Source organism: Myotis daubentonii, chromosome 1 (assembly GCF_963259705.1).
Source record: "Myotis daubentonii chromosome 1, mMyoDau2.1, whole genome shotgun sequence".
Classification (NCBI taxonomy): domain Eukaryota; kingdom Metazoa; phylum Chordata; class Mammalia; order Chiroptera; family Vespertilionidae; genus Myotis; species Myotis daubentonii.
This window is the reverse complement of record NC_081840.1, coordinates 124985957-124999323: the sequence shown is the minus strand read 5'-3', so window position 1 is coordinate 124999323 and position 13367 is coordinate 124985957. Positions and strand designations below refer to the sequence as shown.

At 43.1% G+C, this 13367-nt stretch overlaps 1 non-coding gene across 1 annotated transcript; it reads left to right on the top strand.

Moving 5' to 3' along the window:
• The first annotated feature begins 304 nt into the window (after positions 1-304).
• Positions 305-494, top strand: LOC132225232 (U2 spliceosomal RNA). The gene has a single exon (XR_009450823.1). It is a non-coding gene; the product is annotated as a U2 spliceosomal RNA (small nuclear RNA).
• The last annotated feature ends 12873 nt before the right edge of the window (positions 495-13367 follow it).

Here is a 13367-nt window from a genome sequence, read left to right as displayed (position 1 = left end):
CCTGGCCAGTGTTTCTCAGTGGGAAAGAAGCTGTTCCAGGCACAGAGAACAGCAAATGCAAAGGGTCCAGTCACAGAAAGTCACAGAATGATCTAGAAAATGTCAGATCTATTGTGGCTGGAGCACTATATGTGAGAGACAGTATGGCAAGAGATAAAATTGGTGAGATAGGCAGGGAATAGATCACTTGTGTCCTTGTAGTCTAGGGCCTTGCAATGCATGTGATGGTGTTTGAGTACAGTAGGAAGACAGGTTTTAAGCAAGGTCTAGTCATGTGGTATATATAATATAAAAAGTCCATATGATTGCTTCTCGGCCTTTTGGCTAAAATCAAGTGTAGTATCTGTTCTTATCAGTTTAACATCTGATATGTCCTCTATCTGAGGACAATATATTAAATGGATTTTTGGAGCAGGGCAATGGAATAGGAGCTTGCTCCTTCTACTCCACACATTGATCTGTATTGCAATACCTCCAGGAACCATGCACCAAAAAAAAAAAAAAAAAAATTCCATATGTAAATTCAGTATCCTCTTCTCCCACTCCTAGTTCTCTAAAGCTTCCTGCATCACTGAATAGCAGCAGCATCCAGCTGTGTAAAGAGTGCAGGATTTTTAGCCTGGCCTGTTTGAATCCAGGCTCTACAACTCCCTAGCAAGGAGATCCTGAAAGTGTTATTTACTCTGATCTCTAATGTCTTCCCCTTGAAAGTGGGAACTCTGGTAAGGATTACATTGTCTGGCACCTGGTATTTGAAACAAAGTAGCAGTGATAGTTATTTTCTTTAAATAGTGAAATTGAGTCCTTCGAGGTATTCCCGATTCATGTTCCTTACCTTACTTCTACATGGACTACCAAATCCTATTTTCATGGCTAGCAATGTAGAATGCAGAATCTGGTGCTCTCACTACAGGGCAAAAAATTTACAGGCTGAGCCACACACTAAAACATGGCATAAAACTGAAAGGGCGAGTCATCGCGGCGCCTACGTGGGCCAGCCGCCGGGCCCCCCATGAGGCACAGCCTGACCACACTGCTGGCGGCCTTGGGCACCGACTCCCCAGCCCACGCAGGAGCCCGGCGCAGGCCACCCGCCCGCCGCCCCCGGACCAGACCCAAGTGGCAGCGGTAGCAGCGGCGGCGGGGCAGGGCGTGTGCCCTTGCCCGAGGAGATGGAGGAGGAGGCGATCGCCAGCGCCCCCAGGGACGAGACAGAGGATGTGGACTGCCTGTCTGGGCTGGGACTGGTTGATCTGCTGGACCCCCGGCAACCGGACTGGCCCCTGGAGCACGGGCTCAGCTCGCCCTTGGGGGGGCGAGGACTGTGCCCTCCATCTTGCCCTGGGTCCTCCATTTTTGGGCAGAGCCATGTGCTTGGCGGGGGCTTCTTCCTGGAGGCCCAGGCCTCTGCTGGCCACGCCCAGGATTTCTCTGGACTAACCAATGACAATCAAGGGACGTGTGCGCCATAGAGATGACCACATCCTGTGTAACAAGACCCAACTCGCGCCTGGCCAATTGGCGGGGCCCACAGTCCCCTCCCCTGCCCTTACTATAAAACCCACAATCCCATCAGGCCTCGCTCTCTCGGCCACTGGGCTACTGTTGCATCGGTGAGTGTGGTCGGGGAGCCGAACTAGTTCAAGATGAAGGACTCTTTGCTTTTGCATCGGACTGACGGGCTCCCTGGGGGTCCTGGGAACCTTGAAATCTGGGCACAACAAAAACATGAGAGAAAATTTTGAGATTAGTCTTACTCTTCTTTCTTCCCAAATTGGCTCAACACTCTTGTTTCAACCTAGTCTTTGAAGTAGCTAAGTTCGTTGTGGCCAGGCTCTGAGTATAAGGCCTTGTTATAAGTCCAGACTTTCAGGAACCACCAGATGGTAAGTCCAGACACTTACATCCAGTATTCCTTTTTTATTGTGTGCTATTCACAATAATAGTTCCCAAGGATTTTTGTCAAAGACCTGATTTAAATAGGGACACAGTAGGTCCCCATCTCTTGGAGATGTACAATTTTGATGAACAGCTAAATCGCTATGAAAATCTGTTCAATGATGTTTAACTCAGCATTTCCAAACACATTTGACCATAGAACTCTCCCTCCCCTCCCCCCCCCTCCCACACACAAAATACATATTAAAGCCTCCCCTCATTTTGGGGAACTCCATTTGAGCCTGATGTCACATTCTTTTGATTTGCATCTCCTCCATGTTATTCCAAGTGCTTTCAGTCTTGGTAAAGTAGCATAGTTTCTCAACCCTAGCTTTTCCTTAATCCTATCTGAATATATTATTTCCATGTGTTTTGTTTACCTCTCCTTCCCTGCCACCGCCAGCCATGCCTTGTCTTTTTGTTCATGTCCTTTCTGGCCTACAGGTTTATTGGTAACAATTTTTTTCAGTTTAGTAGTCATTCTCTAAATAACCTCTTATTTTCTGGGTTACTATATGTAGTTTTTGTCACGTTTATTTATTGATATATGTATTTATTTATTGGTATATATTTATTTATTGATATATATTTATTTATGTATATATAGTAGAACCTTGGTTCTCCAACTTGATTCATTTTGGAAGGCTGTTTGAGGAGCAATTTGCTAGAAAATGGAATAATTTCCCCCCATTAGAAATGTAAATTCAGTGAATCCATTTTAGACCCCAAATGAGTCCCTGTTTTAACCTTTCTTATATAACCTTAATCTTTCTTAGATGTCTAATATGCTGCTTAATCTATAAATTTAGGTTAAACACTTTAAAAACAAAAAGGACATGAAATGTAAATGAAAATTTAACAAAAATGAAATGAAATGTACAGTAAAAAATGAAAATTTACATACAACTAGAACTTTCCTTTCACCTTGAAACCTTGGAGGACTGAATGTGGAGAGGAGGGATGGGGGGATGGAGAGATGAGGGATGTTATTATTTGGAAGGGGAGCCCTCTTCCATAAAAACGTCAGGTAGTTGTTCTTCTTGGGTTCTTTCTCTCTTTTAACTCTTTGTTCCTCTAGAACTTGCTACAGGCCCCCTGGGCCTCTGTCTCACTAAAAACCTACCCAATGATGTTTGTTTTTGCCTGTGTTTTAACACTTGCCTGAAGTGAGACACTGCATTGTCATTGAACAAGTATATTACACGATTTGCTACTTCTTTGTCAGGGTGATATTTCTCAATAAAACTTGGCATTTCTCCCCATTTCCCAAGATTTCCCTTGATTAATGAAGTAGGATTATCTCCTCTTCCCCCTCCTCCTCTGAAGAGACTTCTCAGCTTCCACCTGTTGCTGCTCCCTCTGAAGGCCTTGGAGTTTCTTGGTGGTCAGCTCAGTGTTGTGGTCCTCCACCAACTCCCTGACATCTTCATCATCATCTTCATTGTCCACCTCCAAGCCATGGACTCACCCAGAAACACAATATCCTCCACAATAGACACAGCTCAGCTTTCGGCAAAAGGCTCAGGTCACAATTTCTTCCAGGCTGATTGCATGGTCCTGGAATATACTTTTCCCCTTGCTTTGTCTATGAGCCTCAAGCAAGTGAGGATATTAAATGTTCCTTCTAGAACTCCCTGAGCATTAAATTGGTGTCAGAGGTGACCCGAAAACACCTCTGAAACAGTGCCTTTGTGTAGAGTTTCTTAACATTAAAAATGACCTGCTGGTCCATGGGCTGGATGAGAGGAGTGTAGTTAGGTGGTAACAACCTCACAGTGATGACACTACTCCTGTGCCAGCTCGGCCTCTAAGCCTGGAGGTGGGCAGGAGCATTGTCCATTGTAAGAAGTACCCTGAGCGGCATTTGTTGTTCCCGAAGGTATTTCTTCTCACTTGGGACAAACAGTTCATGAATCTACTCAATTAAAAATTGCCTAGTTATCCAAGCTTTGATATTAGCCCTCCACATCACAGTCAACTTGCTTTTCATGACACTATTTTTCTTGGAAACTTATGGATTTTCAGAATGGTAGATGAGTAGAGGCTTCAATTTAAAGTCCCCACTCACATTCCCACACAACAGTAATAGCCCGTCCTCCATTGGCTTATGACCCAGCAATGACTTCTGTGTGAAGTCATTGCCTTTTGGTCCTCTTTGCCATTTCCTTACAGAAAAGGCCTATCTCATCACAATTGAACACTTGTTGGGAACAAATCCTTGGCCTCTACATATTCTTGAAATTCTATCATGAAAATATCAGCAGCTACGTTGTTAGAACTGGCAGCCTCCCCCAGCCTCACTACACTATGAATGCCACTTCTCTTCTGAAAGTTATCGAACCAGCCCCTGCTAGCCTTAAACGAATCACCTTCAGCACTCGTTCCAGGGCTGTCTTTCAGGAGGTTGGAATGCAGCATCTTCGCTTTTTCACAAATCATTGCCTCTGAATGCGGTCATCAGCAACATGCTTTTCATTTATCCAAATCAACAATTTTTCTACCTCTTCAATTGTCTGTGAATGTTGTTCTGTGAGCACTTTCATACCCTTAGTAATATCAGCACTCTTGATGGCCTCTTTATGTTTTAAAATTGTGCTAATCATAGATTTCACCATGCCATACTTGGTAGCCAGATCAGATATGCAAACACCTCTATCATAGTTTACAATTATTTCTTTTTATTAAAGCTCTATCATTGTTCTCACAACTTTCCTTTTCACTTTGCTGCTATCACTAACCTTCTAGGACCTATGGTGACTTACTACATGTTTTAAATAATAATAAGCAACAACAAAAGCAAAAAAAAAAAAAAAGAAAAGAAAATATTTACAGCATATTATCCTCCTTCTCCTCCTCCTTCTTCTTTTTCAAGAAGACCCTTAACATGTCATCTAATACAGGCTTGATGCTGATAAAAATCCTTTAGCTTCTTTCTTCTTTTGCTGGGAAGCTCTTTACCTGTACTTTGATTCTAAATGATACCTTTAGCTTTTTTCTTCTCTCTCTCTCTCTCTCTCTCTCTCTCTCTCTCTCTCTCTCTTTTGGGGGGTAGTTCTTCACCTGTTCTTTGATTCTAAATGATAGCTTTTCTGGATAGAGTAATCTTGGTTATAGGTCTTTTCTTTTCATCACTTTTAATATTTCTTGCCAATTCCCCTCTCATCCGCAAAGTTTCTGTTGAGAAATCATGTCACAATCTTATGGAGTTCCCTTGTAGGTAACTGTGTGTTTTTTTTTTTTTCCTTCTGCCTTTAGGATGATCTCTTTGTCTTTAACCTTTGCCAGCGTTTTAGTGTTGCCCTCTCTTGGATTTGCCTTGTTTCAGACTCTCTGTGCTTCCTGGACTTGTATGTCTCTTTCCTTCATCAGGCAAGGGAAGTTTTCTGTCATTATTTTTATAAAATAAGTTTTCAATTTCTTGCTCTCTCGGTTCTCCTTCCAGCAGCCCTATTATGTGAATGTTGGTATGCTTAAAGTTGGCTGAAAACTCCTTATACTATCCTCATTTTTTTGTATTATTTTTTCTCTGATGTTCTGATGGGTGTTTTTTGCTTCCTTATATTCCAAATTGCTGATTTGATTCTTAGCTTCATCTACTTTACTATTGATTCCCTCTAAATTAGTCTTCATTTAAGTTAATGTATCCTTCCTTTCTGACTGGTCCTTTTTAATGCTGATGAAGTTCTCACTAAGTTCATTGAGCGTGTTTATAACCTGTGTTTTGTACTCTGCATCAGTAGATTGCTTGCCTCTATTTTCTTTAGTTCTTTTTCTGGGGTTTTGTTCTGCTGTTTCATCTGGGCCATGTTTCTTTGTTTCCTCATTTTAGCAGCCTCCCTATATTTGTTTCTGTGTATTAGGTAGAGCTGCTGCATCTCCCAGGCTTGGTAGAGTGGCCTAATGTTGAGTCTAGTGGCACAGCCTAGACCCGTGGTCGGCAAACTGCGGCTCCCGAGCCACATGTGGCTCTTTGGCCCCTTGAGTGTGGCTCTTCCTAAGCCTTAGGAGTACCCTAATTAAGTTAATAACAATGTTCCTACCTATATAGTTTAAGTTTAAAAACTTTGGCTCTCAAAAGAAATTTCAATTGTTGTACTGTTGATATTTGTCTCTGTTGACTAATGAGTTTGCCGACCACTGGTAGACAATCACTCAACCTGGGCATTCAAGGTATGCTCCCATGTGGACTGTGTATACTCTCCTATTGTAGTTGAGCCCTGATTGCTATTGTACATCAATGGGAGGGATTTATCCCCAGGCAGATCAGCTGCAAGGACTGGTTGTGACCATCAACCACTGACCTCTGGCCACTAGGGAGGATCAGCTGTGTAGGGGCCCACCCCTTAGTGAAGGACTTACTTTATAAGGGCCCCAATGCCTCCTGAGTCCACCCCTTGAGTGTGTTGTTTATGGAGGTAGTTGGTGATGGTGCTTTGATATGGCCTGAAGCTGTCCACTGGCTGTCCTGGCTCTGGGGACTTTCTGAAAATGCAGGTCAGCCATTCCATGCGTTCTGCCTGGGGCCACCAGGGTTAAGCTATAAAGTGATCTGCAGATGACTGCTATTTGTGCTGTGCCTGAGGCCTTTTAGTGAGAGGTACAAGGCAGGCTGAGGCCAGATACTAGTTGTTTGAGAGATTTTAGAAAAATATAAAGCATTAATCATCAGGATATTTGTATGGAAAAGCCACTGGAAACAGCTGGGGTGGGCCCAAAAGTTGGGTGAGGTTGAGCCTCAGGAAATCACCAGGGCAGAGAAAACAGTGTGAGTCAGGTTGATAGAGTCTCAGATATGGCACCTGCATGTGGGCTCTGTGTAGGGAGGGCTCATCAATGGCCTCTGCCAGCGCTTTTGTCTGGGAGAAAGCTCCTTCCTCCTCCCAACCCCCCAGCTCTTGCCCTGATGCTGGACAATTCAATTCCTCCACTTATGTCTATGGTGTCTTTACATCTGTTGGCCCAGAGATGGAGATCAGAGGGAGTGAATCCCAGGAAATCTATGTGCTGGCCTTTTAAGAGGAACTGCCTGGGAATCCAGAAGCTCTTCATCTTCCTCAGGCTCAAGCTCTGCTTATTTTTACAGCCAGATATTATGGGGAGTTTTCTTCCTGACACTGGAACCCTGGTTTGGAGGTCTGGTGTGGGACTGGGACCCCTCACTCCTCAGGGGCACCTTTCTATCTGAAATATCCCTCTTGGTTTTTATCCGCCACATGTGGACATGGGACCAACCCATTCATTGTCTCTGCCCCTCCTACCAGACTTGATATGGCTTCTTCTTTAATTTCCTAGTTGTAGAACTTCCATTCAGCCAGGTTTTAGGCAGGTCTGAATGATGGTTGTTCTGTAGTTTAGTTGTAGTTTTGATTTCACAAAATATATTTCTTAAAAAAACAGATTTAAAAGTTTAAATTACTCTTTGATCAATGCACTAGAGAATGGATGTTGTGTTAACTGACATGAATACAACATTAATCTCACTGTATTTTTCCATCAGAGCTCTTAGGTGACCAGATGAATTGTCCATAAACAGTAATATTTTAAAAGGGATCTTTTTTCCCCTGAGTAATAGGTCTCAACAATAGGCTTAAAATATTAGTAAACAATGATGTAAACAGGTGTACCATCATCCAGGCTTCATTGTTCCATTTATAGAGCAAAGACAGAGTACGTTTAGACTGTGTATACACACAATTACTTGTATATTTGTTGGGAATGATATAATGTGCTATCATTTTCAAGTTTATATACACTTTAAGCATTATGGCTAATTAAGGATTGAAAGACATCGTTTTCTTGTATGGAATGAATTTTAAGCTTCAACAACTAGGTAAGAGATTTTGGAAGCTGGGGCAAGGAATTTATATATTGGTTTGTCTAAAATCATACAGGGAGGAGCCAAGATGGGAACATAGGTAAACACCAATACTTGTTGCCTCCCATAACCACATAAAATTACAACTGAAATACAGAACAACCATTATTAAGAACTTCCTGAAATCTGGCTGAATGGAAGTCCTTCAGCTAGAGAAATAAAGAAGAAAATACATTGAGACTGCAAGGAGAGGCAGAGATGCAGAACAGGCTGGTCTGACACCCATGTGTGGTGTGTTTTAATAGGGAGGAATATATCCACTGAGGATGCCTTCAGTGAGGAGCAAGGGGTCCCAGTCCCACACCAGACCCCCAACCCAGGGTTCCAGAGCTAGGAAGAGAAGTCCCTGCTACTTCAGGCTGTAAAAACCAGCGGGGATTGTGGCTGAATGATATGGAGGCTGCTGTAGACACAGGCAGTCCCTCTTAAAGGGCTGGCACATGAACTTACACAGTCCTGCTCCCTCTGAGTTCCAGCACTAGGCAGTGGCATCGGGGTAACCAGGGACATATGAAGAGGAATTGGATTGTCTGACATCAGGGCAGGAACATGGGGTTGCTTTCTTCCAGGCAGGGGTCCTCACAGGGATCACTGTTCTTGTGCTGAGACCTCCCCCATTGCAGAACTGACTGGCAGTCATACCTGAGTTTCCATCAGTTTGGCTAACACTGTACACCCTGCCCTAGTGATTCCCTGAGACCCTGCCCTATCCAATTTGCAGCCTCACCCAAGCTGTTTGCATTGGCTTTTCCATATGAATAGCCTATCTTTATGGCTTTAGACTTGGCTAAAATCTCCCAAATAAGAAGCAGCTGGCATCAGTGTGCCCCATACCCATCAATAAGAGGCCCAAGACCCAGCACTAGCAGCAGCCTGCCTTATTTCACAGCTTGTCCTCTCATGCACACTTCTAAGCCCAATACAAATAGTGGCCATCTGCAGATCATTCTGTAGCTCCTGCTGGGTGGCCTGAGGCCAGTGATGGTGAACCTTTAGAGCTTGGCGTGTCAGCATTTTGAAAAACCCTAACTCAACTCTGGTGCCGTGTCACATATAGAAATTTTTTGATATTTGCAACCATAGTAAAACAAAGACTTATATTTTTGATATTTATTTTATATATTTAAATGCCATTTAACAAAGAAAAATCAACCAAAAAAATGAGTTCACATATCATAGGTTCGCCATCACTGCCTGAGGCAGTGGCTGACTTTGTGTATCCTAGGAGGTCCCAGAGCCAGTGCCCTGGTAGACAGCTTTAGACCATACCAGATTACAACTCTACACATCTACAAATGACACACGCAAGGGGTAAACTCAATGAGCACCAAAGCCCCACTGAAGCAAGTCCTGCTCCATAGGGGTGTCTCCTACACAGCTGCTCTTCCACTGTAGTCGCAGCTGGTCCTCCAGCCATTTGGCATGGAGGCCAACTCCTCCTAGTGATGCCAACAGCAATCAAGGCTCAACTACAACAAGACTGTGTACACAACCCACACCAGGGCGCACCTAGAGTGTCCAGCTTCGGTGACTGGAGAGGCTGAGCCACTGGGCCCTACAGTACACTTACTACTCAAAGTCACTTTACCAATTCCTGGAAACATAGCAGCTCTACCTAATACATTTAAACCTATTCTTGCAAATTCCCCTAAACATTCTGTTTTATAAAATAAAATCTGTAAGTCATTCTGTTTAAGGATTTCCCCGTGTAATATCTCTCAAACTTTAAATCAATGTGCTTCTCATATCAAAGGAGAGTGAACGCATAAACACCTGGGATAGGAGGATGTTTAAAGAAGAGTGCTCAGGATTAAACTAATTCTCTTGGAAAATTGTTTTCTCCTCTTGGAGACTAAAACTCAGTTTAATTCAAAAGATCAATGAAAATGGAAAATTACTGTGAAAATCTTACCCATACATGGCAGTAATGACGGTATAGCACTAATCTAGAGAATAGCTAATTCCTTTTAATGAATGGCACACAAATAAATGCACTCCAAACAGAACCTTTTATGTACTATATGTCTATCTTTCATTGTTTCATGGTAATTTAATAAGGAGGCATTTTACAAATGAAGCTGTCCTATACAGTATAGACATGCGTGCACACACACACACACACACATACACACACACACTGAGTGTAACTCTAAATTCATTACTAAAATCCACTCAAGAGAATATCCTTCTTAACGAGGCATTCTGTGAGTGTGCCTAATATTTCATTGTGATATATAGTCAAGCATTCTGAACAAAGATGAATAGAATTATATAACATCACCTTCATGCAGATGGCAATTTTGGATGGAAGTAAGAATGCCTGTTTCTTAACCATAGTTTCTTCATTTTTCCTGGCAGTCCTGGGAGTACTGACACAAGATGTTGGTTGTAAAAATTAATAATGTATCATAACAAATATATTCTTGGGAGTTGTCATTTCCCTTTGCAGTTGTTTTTCAAGATTTTTATAATTGTGACTGCTGTAAAACTATCTCTAAAGTTATTTCAGTCTGCATTAACTATCAATGTAGGTTGATATTAGAGTATTTCAATGTACCTATCCAAGTTATGGCAATTATTATTTTAAAAACTAAATTTTGTTATTAAATGCATCTTAACATGATTAAGAAACTATTGCTGGAGATGTTAGTACTTTCAACACTTTACTAAGGCATATATATTTAGAGTCCGCATTGACCGTCTTTGAGATCATTTAACATGAAACATTTTTAAAATAGTTTTTTTATTTTTCAATTACAGCTATGTACAACATTATATTAATTTCAGGTGTACAACCCAATGATTAGACATTTATATAACTTATGAAGAGATCACTCCAATACATCTTGTACCCATCTGACACCATACATAGTTATTATAGTACTAGGGGCCCGGTGCACGAAATTCGTGCACTGGGTGTGTGTGTGTGTGGGGGGAGTGTCCCTCAGCCCAGCCTGCCCCCTCTCACATACTGGGAGCCCTCAGGCGTTGACCCCAGCCCAGGCCTGACGCCTCTGACAGAGGCATCAGGCCTGGGCTGGGGGCAGAACCAGTGATGGGGGGAAATGAGGGTCCCCTGCTGGGCGGGAGAGCGGGTTGGGGGCGAGTCGCCCTGCCGGCCCGCGTGATCGGGTCCCGGGCGACCGCTGGCACTCACGCCCCCAACCCACTCCCGCGGGTTGGCGGCGTGAGTGCGGGCGGACACTGCAGCCACCCCGCCGGCCCCGCGTGATCGGGTCCTGGGCGACCGCCACAGCCGCCCCGCCAGCTCGCGTCCGGGTTTGCCGGCCGGATCGGGTCCCGGGTAACCGCTGGCACTCACGCCCCCTACCGGCTCTCGTGGGTTGGCGGCCTGAGTGCGGGCGGATGCCGCAGCCGCCTTGCCAGCCCGCGTCCGGGTCTACCAGCGGGATTAGGTCTTGGGCGACTGCTGGCACTCACACCCCCAACCCGCTTTCTGATGGCGCTGTACCATCCTGCCTGCAATATGCAAATTAGCCGCCATCTTTTTTGGCGGTTAACTGCCATCTTAGTTGGCAGTTAATTTGCATATCTCACTGATTAGCCAATGAAAAAGGTATCGGTTGTATGCCAATTACCATTTTTCTCTTTTATTAGTATAGGATTGTTGACTATATTCCCTATGCAAATTTGTACTTCTTAATTCCTTCACCTTTTTTACCCATTTCCCTAAACTCCCTCCCATTTGGAAACCTTCAAATTGTTCTCTGTATCTATAAGTCTGTTTGCTCATTTAAATATGTATATTTTTGGTGTGTGTGTGCAGATCCCACATATAAGTGAAATCATTTGACATTTGTCTTTCTTTGTCTGACTTATTTCATTCAGCACAATACTTTCTATGTCTATCCATGTTGTTACAAATGGCAAGATTTCACTCTTTTTTAAATGGCTAAGCCATATTTCATTGTGTATATGCATCACTTTTTCTGTATCCATTCATATATTGATGGACACTTAGGTTGCTTCCATATCTTGACTATTGTAAATAACACTGCAATAAAAAAGGTTGCATACATCTTTTTGATTTAGTGTTTTTTGGTTTCTTCAGATAAATACCCATAAGTGGAATTACTGGGTCCTTCTTTGTCTCTTGTTATAGACTTTGTTTTAAAGTCAATTTTGTCTGGTATAAGTATTGCTACTGCAGCTTTCTTTTTCCCATTTTCATTTTTATGAAATATCTCGTTCCATCCCTTTACTTTCATCTTTGTGTGTCTTTCAATCTGAAGTGAGTCTCTTGTAGACAGCATATATAATAGTCTTGTTTCTTATCAATTCAGTCACCATATGTCTTTTGATTGGAGCAGTTAAGCCATTTGCATTTAAAGAAATTGTTGATAGATATGTATTTATTGCCATTTTATTATTCATATTTTTTATTTTCTTCTTAAAGGAGTTTATCATATCTTGTAATATTGGTTTGGTGGTGATGAACTTTCACTTTTTCTTATCTGGGAATCTCTTTATCTGTCCTTTGATTCTAAATGATAGCTTTGCTGGGTAGAGTAATTTTGGCTGTAGGTCCTTGCTTTTTATCACCTTTAATATTTTGTGCCAATCCCTTTTGGCCAGTAAAGTTTCCATTGAGAAAATCAGCTGACTGTATTATGGGATCTCTCTTATAAGTAACTAACTGCTTTTTCTCTTGTTGCTTCTGTAGTTTTATTCTGTTCTTTGATTTGGGACATGTTTCTTTATCTCCACATTTTGACAACGTCCCTGTGTTTGTTTCTATGTATTAGGTAGAGCTGCTATGTCTCTTGGTCTTGGTAGAGTAACCTTATGTAGTAGGTGTTCTGTAGGGCCCAGTGGCACAGCCTCCCAGGTCACCCAAACTGTGTGCTCCAAGTGCGCCCTCCCCGGCTCTTGTGGGCTGTGTATATCCTTCTGTTGCAGTTGAGCCTGTCATGTTGGCATGTCATCAAGGGGCACTTACCCCCAGGAAGACCAGCTCTGAGGACTTGCCACAACTACTGTGGGATATCTGCTGTGCAGTGGCCAACCCCATGGAGTAGGACTCGCTTTAGCAGGGCTCTGGTGCTTACTGGGTCCTCCTCTTGATTGTGTCTTTTTGGAGGTGGTTATGTGTTAGGCAGTTACACAGACATGAGCAGAGGAAGGACAATGGGTCAGGTACAGAAGGTCACCTAGGACCTTCTGTACCTGGGTGCCTAGCAATGGACATTGTAGGGTGGGACCTTGCCCCCCGGGGTGACCTTTCCTCCCCTAGCATATTGCTGGTAATGTGGTTTGGATTCCCTGATCTTTCCTTTAGAGATAACATCTAAGCCTCAGTTGTATTTCCGCTCCAGGCCTAGAAGAGCAATAAAACCCACCACAGCTGCATTGATTCAGGTGCTGGCCAATCAATCAGTGAGACCACAACCCTAAAAAGATACACCTGGAAAACTGCTAAATATTCTGTTAAGATCTTCACCTGGAACCTCCCCTAAAATCTCCACCCTTAAAACCTTTAGGATGTAGGGCCCAGTGTGCTCTCCCTCCTCCTGGGAGTACACCTACTCCTTTC